This window comes from Brassica napus, chromosome C5 (genome assembly GCF_020379485.1).
Source record: "Brassica napus cultivar Da-Ae chromosome C5, Da-Ae, whole genome shotgun sequence".
Classification (NCBI taxonomy): domain Eukaryota; kingdom Viridiplantae; phylum Streptophyta; class Magnoliopsida; order Brassicales; family Brassicaceae; genus Brassica; species Brassica napus.
Window position 1 is genome coordinate 39504939 of NC_063448.1, and position 10192 is coordinate 39515130.

At 40.2% G+C, this 10192-nt stretch overlaps 1 long non-coding RNA gene across 1 annotated transcript; it reads right to left on the reverse strand.

Moving 5' to 3' along the window:
• Window positions 1-272: 272 nt before the first annotated feature.
• Window positions 273-2498, reverse strand: LOC106370759. Its single transcript, XR_007323859.1, has 3 exons — window positions 910-2498; window positions 508-557; window positions 273-399 (listed from the first exon to the last, which is right to left on the reverse strand). It is a non-coding gene; the product is annotated as an uncharacterized LOC106370759 (long non-coding RNA).
• Between the last annotated feature and the right edge of the window lie 7694 nt (window positions 2499-10192).

A 10192-nucleotide genomic window follows, 5' to 3' on the forward strand; every position in this document is an offset into this window, starting at 1 on the left:
GCACCTGCACACAATTCATAAAAGATATGGTAGGATCTCTCGCCATTGGAGAGCTGAACTACTCTTGACTGATCCAAAGAAGACTACGTATTATTAGTCCATGAAGAGATAACATGTGGAATCTGACTAAAGCTTTTCAACAACAAAATTACCTTTTCTAGCAGAACTGTGGTCATTCAGCACCAATTAGTCACACAAACATGGTAATGAAACCAAAGAAAAAACATGTGAGCTCCATAGTCAAGAAAATATGACAAAGAATCAGACAAATGTTAAATCCTTTACTCACAAGTTTCAAGATTGATAGTTCCAACCAATTTATTGTCAAAGTAGCGGCGAGGGTTGCCAACACTCTCGTCCACAGCTTTAAGACCCACAAAATAAATCACAGCATCAAACCTGTTACCTCACAAGGAAACGAATTCAAAACCTTAAAGAAGATCCAGAAAAGTTATCAACTTTACAACTCTCCTGAAAGTATTTGAAAGATCTGAAGTAAGAACATACCTCTGTTTGGAGAAGAGTTTCTCAATATCGCCTTTGTTTCTTAGATCACCCTGTAATCACAATCAACACGCTCTAAGCAAACAACTACAAGTCTACACACGTAAGAACATACAAGTAAGAGAATAAGTTTTTCAAGAATCCATTTCCACGGACCCGAGAAATCAAAGAACAGAGCAATTCATTCAAAGATACAATAACAGAGCAACATATCAATCACAAAGACAACACCTTTATGAGAATTTTCTCGAAACAATTACAATTCTAAAGATATCAGAGAAAAGAGACGCAAGAACAGAGCAATTCATACACATATACAATAACAGAGTAACAATTTCAATCACAAAGGTAACACCTTTATGAGATTTTTTCTCGAAACAGAGAGTAGGAAGATTAGTAGTATACCTGAGTAAACTCGAGCTTCTTGGAGAGATCAGGACCAACGGTTCGAAATCTTCGCCGGGAACATACACGAGTCAAGGGTATGAGAGCTGGGGAAGAATTGGAGCATGGCGATCTTATGCTGTGAAGGGATGGGGGAGAGCACTTCCTTGAACCACCGGTCTCGTTCATATCAACCAGACAACAAGAAAACAACACAAGGATTTGATCTTCAAATGATTCAGGATCCTACAAGAAAGAAACGCAAAGATGAACATCGATGAGATTGCTTCAACTCTCTCTCTCTCTTCTCAAAGAGATGAAGGCCCAAAGAATAACACGTGTCCCAGAAGATCCGTCTATTCTATCCCCTAAATAAGATACGTTCTTTCACATTTAACCCATTTTTCTTTTTCTTTTAATGCTAATAATATTAAGAGATGGATGTAAGGGACAGCGTCAGAACAGAGAGTAGTGTGGAAGGAGCATTTTTTCCTCTCAAGCGTCCCCGCGTGGGCTCCAGGTATTACCCAGTGGTCTAAAAGGTGAAGAACATCAATCAGTGCACTTTGGTTGGTATAACACGTTTCTGAGCAAAATTGTCAACCTTTTCTTTGTTTTTGAGGCTACTTTGGATTCCTTTTCGAAATTTCCTGCTGTTTTTCTCAACTGTTCTTCAATTATTAAGAACAAGGAGGAAAAGTGGTGAGAGTTTTTTTGAGAAAAGAAGAGTCGTTAAGCAAGAAAGCATGTCTTTAGCTATGGATAAAGCGCTCATGGCCCTGTCGCTGGATGAAGAAGATACTCCGTTCGCCATGCCGGAGCTACCAGAGTTCAGTTCGGCGGAGGACAACAAACTAAGCTTGATTGGAAGGATCCTCAACCCTCAGTGTCAGAAGATGTCGACTCTGATTATGAGGATGCCGCGAAAGTGGGAGAAGGAAGGTCGAGTGCGTGGGATTGACTTATCTCAAGAAAGATTTCAGTTCATCTTTCAGAATGAACATGATTTACTTGATGTGCTGGAGAAAGGATTCACACATTCAATGAGTGGGTAATAGCGGTGGAAAGGTGGGTTGAAAACCCTCCAGAAGACTATCTGCAGTTTGTTCCGATTTGGGTTCAAATCAGTAATATCCCAGTCAATTGTTACACGTATGAAGCGCTGACAGCACTCGGTGATCTGGTGGGAAAGACAATGGTCATGGCCTTTGACCCGACAAATTTTCATTAGGGTCCAAGTGAAGTTCAACGTAGCAAATCCCCTCAGGAGGTCTAAGGTGATTACTATCAAAGGAAAGCCGGCAACGATTCTCTTTCATTATGAAAGAGTTCAGAAAAGATGCTTCCACTGTCAAAGGCTTAACCATGAGAAAGATCTCTGCCCTTTGGTGGTTAGACAGAGGCAAGAGGAATCTAGAGTAAGAAGAGAAAAGATGACAGAAAGTTTGAAAAAGAAGCAAAGTATTTTAACTGAAGATGATATTCTCTTTGGTATCATTGATGAATCCCTCGTGGGTACTGACCCTGCTACTGGTAGATGCAAGGTCGCAAAGGATATTCTTGAGGAAATGAGGAGGTACATGAAGGCAGATACTGGAGATAGTCATGCTGTTAAGGTAGACAGAGTTCAACAATCCCTAAAGGAAACGTCTCAGGGGACTATGTATCAGAGAGCTACGCTTCGTTTGGAAGTTCCTCCAGTGCTTTCCTCTGATCTTGATAGAGGTAAAGGTTTGGTATTTGACTACTGCGAAAATTCAGGAGACCCCAGAGCTTTAAGTACCAAAAGCAATCCTGAGAAACTTTTAGCGGATTCTTTCAAGGCGCATGCTACTGCAGTGTATCAATCATCGCATGTTCATAGACTGTTACTTAAGGGAGCAGATTCTGCTGAGAGTCTTAACCCCTGTATTTTGGACTATTCTACGGTTTTCAGAGCTGGCTCACTGGCACCATGCTCTTCCGGGATAGCTAAGAATACGGCTGGGGCTAGAAGAAGACCCCCGAAAGCTATCAGAGATCAGAGGAAGCGTGACATTCCTATTCAGGAACCATCGCTAGAGCCTGACAGTAGAGAAGGGAAGCAGATTGTGAACAGTAAGAAGAGAAAGTGTGTAGGGAACGAGGAAGAGTCAAGTTCAACAACCAAGGCGGTTTGCCTAAAGGTAGTCCCAAAGGAGGGACTGCCCAATGCCCAATGAGCTTCATGAGCTGGAATTGTCAAGGCTTGGGGCGGCCTCAAGGCTTGACAATTCAAAGACTACGGGAGATGCGTCAATACCATTTCCCGGAGATTTTATTTTTAATGGAAACAAAAAAATGTCGGAATATAGTAGTAGATCTTCAAGTATGGTTAGGGTATGAGCGTGTACACACTGTGAATCCTATTGGATACAGTGGTGGTTTAGCTGTTATGTGGAAAAAAAATGTAAAAGTCTGCGTTAAGAGTTCAGACAAGAATATGGTGGATCTTTTGGTGCAGTTTGGTGATTTAGCTTTTTACTTAACCTGCGTGTATGGGGAACCAGCCACCGATGGGAGAAGTGGAGTTTGGGAACGATTGAGAAGGTTAGGATTGGGGAGATCACAACCGTGGTGCATGGTTGGTGATTTCAACGAAATTCTAAGTAATGAAGAAAAAACGGGGGGACCGATGAGGCCTGAAGAGTCCTTTAAATACTTTGCTGACATGTTATCAGCTTGCAACATGGAAGAACTGGTCAGTAAAGGAGATAGATTTACATGGGGAGGTATGAGGTGGAAGAGTGGATCCAATGTTGTCTCGACAGATGTTTTGGTAATAAAGCTTGGCGTGATACCTTCCCGGGCTCCAACCAATCTTTCTTGGAGAAAAGGGGTTCTGATCATAGGCCCGTTTGGGTGAATCTGTGCGCAAATCCAGAGATGCAAAGGGGCCAATTTAAATTTGACAAAAGGATTCTGCACCATCCGGACGCAATGAGTGCAGTGAAAGGGGCTTGGAGCAGTGTAAGGGCAAATGCATCTGTTGCAGTCAAAATAAGGAAATGCAGGGGCATAATGAGTGCTTGGAGAAGGAAAAAAAATTTTAACGCCAAGGATGAGATTAATAAATTGCAGATAAGACTTGAGTGGTTTCAATCCAAGTCATATCCTTGCTGGTTCGTAATCAACACAATCAAAAAAGAGTTGATGCAAGCATACAAAGAGGAGGAGATGTTCTGGCGCCAAAAAAGCAGAGAAAAATGGTTAAGACTTGGTGATAGGAACTCTAAGTTCTTTCATCTCTCAGTCAAGGCTAATAGAGCTCGATTGTATCTTCTTAAACTTAAAGATAAAAGGGGCCAAGATCAATGGTCTGATGCAGCAAAAGCAGAGGTGGCAGTGGAATACTTTTCTGAGCTGTTCACTTCCTCAAACCCTCCCTCATATGAAGCAGTGTTTCAGAGCATGATACCTAAAGTAACCCCAGGTATGAATAGGTGTTTGACGGCGAAGGTTACCAAGGAAGAAGTAAGAGAGGCAATCTTCTCCATCAAGGCAGATAGTGCGCCGGGACCTGATGGTATGACTGGTCACTTCTTCCAGAAGTTTTGGCCAACTATTGGAGAAGAGGTTACCAAAGAGATTCAGGAGGTGTTTGTGAAATGTACTCTTCCGGATGATTGAAACTTCACATATCTATGCTTGCTCCCAAAGATTGCGAATCCTGAAAACATGACAGACCTAAGACCCATAAGTCTCTGTTCTGTTTTGTACAAAGCGATTTCCAGAATTTTGGTGAAACGGTTGCAACCTTTTCTCAGTCAGATTGTGTCAGTGAATCAATCTGCCTTCATCTCCGAGCGGTTGATACAAGATAATGTCCTTATAGCTCGTGAAGCAGTACATGCACTCAAAATACACAGTGTGATAGCTGCTGAGAGCGTGGCGATCAAGACAGATATGTCAAAGGCTTATGACAGGGTGGAGTGGAGATATTTAGAAGACTTGCTAAAGGCATTAGGTTTTGCCGAGCAATGGGTGGTTTGGATTATGATGTGTGTATCGTCAGTGTCTTTTGCAGTCTTAATGAATGATCAGCCGTTTGGCCTTATCTCACCGAGTAGAGGGATCAGACAAGGAGATCCCTTATCACCCTTCCTTTTCGTTCTCTGCACAGAAGGGCTGTCGCACTTACTGAATGTTGCGGAAAGGAACGGTTTTCTGAAAGGCATGAGTTTTGATGTGTCTGGGCCATCCGTTCATCACATTTTCTTCGCAGACGATAGCTTATTTCTCTGTCAAGCGTCTGCATACCAATGTCGTAATCTAAAAAAGATCCTATGCTTTTATGGTGAAGCTTCAGGACAGTGCATCAATTATCAGAAATCGGCGATTACTTTTGGACACTTGGTATCTGTGGAGGTGAAAAGTGAGATGCAGAATATTATGGGGATTTATAATGAGGGAGGGATGAGTAAATACTTAGGACTCCCGGAATATTTCTCTGGCTCCAAGATCAACGCGTTATCGTACCTCAAAGATAAAACGCAAGGCAGACTTGAGACTTGGTTTCTGAGGAAGTTGTCACAAGGTGGGAAAGAGATACTTTTAAAAACTTCAGCCTCGGCTCTTCCGGTTCTCCCCATGTCATGTTTCCGATTGCCAAAGACTGTGATCAAGAGACTGGCAAGTATGATGGCCAATTTTTGGTGGAACTCTCATTCTCACATGAAGAAGATCCACTGGGTGGCCTGCGATAAAATGTGTCTTCCAAAAGAGCTTGGTGGAATGGGGTTTAAAGATTTGGAGATCTTTAATCAAGCACTGTTAGCAAAACAAGGATGGAGGCTCATCAACCAACCAGAGAGCCTGCTAGCAAGATTCATTAAAAGTAGATACTATCCTCACTCTGACTTTCTACATGCTCTGGTTGGGTATAGGCCCTCGTTTGCTTGGAGAAGCATTCTTTTTGGCAGAGAGGTCCTGCAGAAAGGACTGAAATGGCAGATAGGAAACGGCCGTAATACAAGAGTGTGGTTGGATAAGTGGGTGCACGACCCGGAGGTTGGGATGAGAGCTCCTTGGATCAAAAACAATACATTTGATGTAAATCTTAAGGTAAGCGCTATGATTGATGGCGCGACTCGCAGATGGAACCTGCAGGCACTAGAGGAGATCTTTGTTCCTGGAGATGTTCAGTTGATTGCGGCTTCCCAGCCTATTGTTTCTAGAGAGGATTCCTTTACTTGGAAGTTTAACAGAAATGGGCTGATGTCGGTTCAGTCAGCTTATGGTTTAGCTAGAGAAGAGACGATCAAGGAATGTCACAGTGAGGTGTTAGCTCTCCCTTCTCTCAACCCAATAAAAGAGAGAATTTGGAAGATACCGACTGTGCCAAAAATCAGGATATTCCTTTGGAAAGTCTTGAGTGAAGCTATCCCGGTAGCTGATCTGATCTTAAAAAGAGGCATGAAAGTTGATGAAAGATGTCAACTGTGTGGACTTGAAGGTGAGACGATTCAACACGTGCTATTTCAATGTGCAGTAGCAAGACAGGTGTGGGCTCTGTCGGGTATACCCCAACCTATGTTTGAAATGCAGGAAGGTCATCTGTTTTCCAACATCAACTATCTGATGAACCTAAAGGCACAGTCGTGGGGTTCTATGGAGGAGAAAAGAGCTTGGCCTTGGGTTTTATGGTTTCTATGGAAGAGTAGAAATTATTTTATTTTTAATGGAGAGAGATGGATGCCAATGGAGATTGTGGTGAAGGCAAAAAATGAGGCTGATGGTTGGTTTTTAGCGCAGGAAGTAGACAAAGAAGTGGAACTCGAAGTAACGCGGAATGATGTGCGAGCCAAGAAACGATGGTTGCCTCCAGAGGAGAGTTGGTTAATGTGTAATGTTGCCTTTGAGTGGAACAAGGATACACATAGTCTTGGAGGAGCATGGGTTGTTCGAAATCATAGAGGAGTTGCATTGACACACAGCAGAAGAGCCTTTTCTCGGGTTGGATCCTTGGATGATGCGAGATTAAAGACGTTGTTATGGGCGTTAGAGAGCATGATGAGCATGCGCTATGACAGAATGGTCTTCGCCGGAGATTTTAAAGAGCTTTTCCTTGCTTTCCAAAATCCACATAAATGGCCGGCTCTTAGATTTCAGGTAGAGGAGATGAGGATTTTGCTTTCAAGAATGAAGGAGTTTCAATTGAAGAAGGTATCGATAGAGGAAAACGGGGGGGCGTCGTTCATTGCTCAAAGCATAACGAGACAAAACAGAAGTCAATCTTATGTGGCCATTGGTCATCCTTCTTGGCTAGGTGAGCTTTTTGTTAATGAATGTCGGTCCCTCTAAGTATTGCTCGTGTTGCTGTTTATGCCCTGAATGGGCTTGTTTGTTCAGATCTTTGCGGGATCGATATGTTGTAGTCTCTGGAGATGTTTGGTTTTTAAGATTGTAGTAGTGTTTTACCTTGTGCAACATTTTAATGAAATCTACTTGATGGAAAAAAAAAAAGGGACGGCGTTAAAGATGCTCTAACTTGTACAAATTAATTTCTTATTTCAATTTAACTAAAGTATCTTAAATTTTTTTTCATTTTTTTGCTGTACCATTCTCCGTTCGTAGACTACGGCATGGTTATCACCGGCGAATGGAAGGCCTATGCGTTCATAACCCTTACCACACGAGCTTCTTCGTCTCTGGTGACAAGCAGCAACACCACCTACGTTAACCATTACACTCGCCGCGTCGTTCCTTGCCGTCACTATCAGGCCCAGTTGCAAAACGAAAGCTCAAGCAGCAATTGTCAAGTTTCTTGTATTTGCATGTTTAGTCCTTTAATTTTTAGGATAAACTTTTTTTGTCTTAAACTCTCTGATTTGCATATACATCCTCTCGAATTGACCCCCAGATTTCCTAATGCACAATTTAGCCCATGTTTTGATGCACATAATTTATCATTGTCTTTAAATCCGATATTTTACTATTAGGAGGTGTTATTGGTTTATATATTTTGATTGATTTAGAAATTCATATAGTATTTATAAATCCAAGTAAAATATGCAAATCCGGAAGTTTTCCCTCGGATTTGAGTCTTTGTATTTTTAACTAAAAAATCCAAACAAATCCATTATTAAATCAAATATATTAGTAAATCCGTACGATTGAATAACACTTGATTTGATATAGAATTTATGAATCATTAAACCAATAACACATGATTTTAATACAGATTTGAAAATCATAGAACCAATAACACTAGATTTAGTTCGGATTTTCAAATCCATTAAAATACAACAACCAATAACCCCTACTTAATATTCATCTATGTCTATTTCTAAATTATGTACATTCCTATGTGGACAAACTTATCCATCCACGTGTACACAAGATTCCATGTACAATAATATTGCGACCTCATCTACTATATCTAACCCATCATCCGACTCCATGTGTTGTTCATATCTCACATATAACTAATATTCTTTTGATTCACTTACGTGTACATATGTACATTTCACACGGTGTACACAACCAAGTCGTATAGCTTTATATGTACAGAACCATCACCCAACCCTAGGAACCTTGTTTAATATCAGTGTATCACACTTCATCAATTAAATATTTGCTCCAGTGTATAATCATGTTTTATCAATGTACACATGAATATCGTTACAACAGTGTACACATGTGAAAGATGGGTTGAATATCATTTCGTCGATATGGAAAATAGATTGAATATCATTTTATCAATGTACACATGGATATCGTTAGAATGGTGTACACATGGATATCGTTACAACAGTGTACACATGTGGAAGATGGGTTGAATATTATTTCGTCGATGTGGAAAATAGGTTGAATATCATTTCATCGATGTACACATGGATATCGTTACAACGGTGTACACATGGGTATCATGGATATCATTACAAACGTGTACACATGGATATAATTACAACACTGTACAAAATAATGTACACATGGATATCGTTGCAACGGTGTACACATAGATATCATTACAACCGTGTACATATGGATATAATTACAACACTGTACAAAATGATCTTTACAACGGTGTACACATAGCTATAGCCCCCACATCTGCCATGCTCCATTGTATAGTCTCCAAAGACACTATGCTCCATACATAATATTGGCAAACAACTTGGTTTCTACTATCATAAGAAAAAATTCATTACTTATTGAATTCATAGAACCCACTTATCTCTACGTAAGAGCTTATATATTTTCTTCTTCAAAGACCTAACCTTCTCCATGTTTAAACAAGACACAGTGATTGTGATGGTTGTGGGATTTTTAGAAACCGGTTTGGAAGGACTTGACTCTGAGCAACAAGAAACGGTGTGAGCTCGCTCATAGAGCTTTCGGTTTCGTTGCAAGGAGAATGATGACAAAATTTATGAGATCGTCTTCTTCCTCTTTGACAGAACCTCCACTTCATCTTCGTCGCTTGATGTACATACATACACATTCCTTCGATCAGTGGCAAATAACCTCTCCAACAAACGCTTGTTCACTTCTTCAACCAGGGCCGCTTCTGGAAAAGAAATCAAATTGGAATTAGATTTGGAGCTCAAGAAACAAAAAAAAAACTGCCAAAATCACAACCAACCTACGGCTATTTCCTTCCCAGGCATTTTGCTCCTCGTCGTCATCTTCACAACACACCTTCGCTCTAACTTAGTCACAATCGCCGTCGTCTCTAACACTTCTCCTCTTTCTCGATTTCTCTTTCTAACATCAGTATCCGTAAACAAAAGAAATTAAAAATTGATGGAATATTAAATCCAGTTACGCTTTTTAAGGGTCCACCACTCACTTTCTCATTTGAAATTCAAATTGCAAAACGACAAAAAATAAAAGAAACTAAAACAATTTGAGCTCATTTACTCTTTTTAAGAGTAAATTAAGTCATTTGTCATCACTAGTTTGCAAAAACTAACCCAGTATAAAAAAGTGTCTTGTTCTGATATAAAAAGTCAGAAACTGACTTTATATGTAAATCACTCTTATATCAACAGGTCTTAGTTATTTTTTTGTGAAATTCCGTAGGATATAAAGAAATTTTTTTTTTATCACAAATATAGACCTTAAAAATCAAAATGACCAAAATAGACTTAAATGTTTCATCAAAAGAAATAAATATACACTTATACCCCTAGGATTAATTAATCTAGACATTAGGGTTTAGAGTTACGGGGTAGGGTTTAGGGTTTAGAGTTTAAGGTTTAGGATTTAGGGTTTAGAGTTTAGGCTTTAAGGTTTAGAGTTAAAGAGTGGAGTTTAGGGGATAAAATTTCAAATTAAAAAA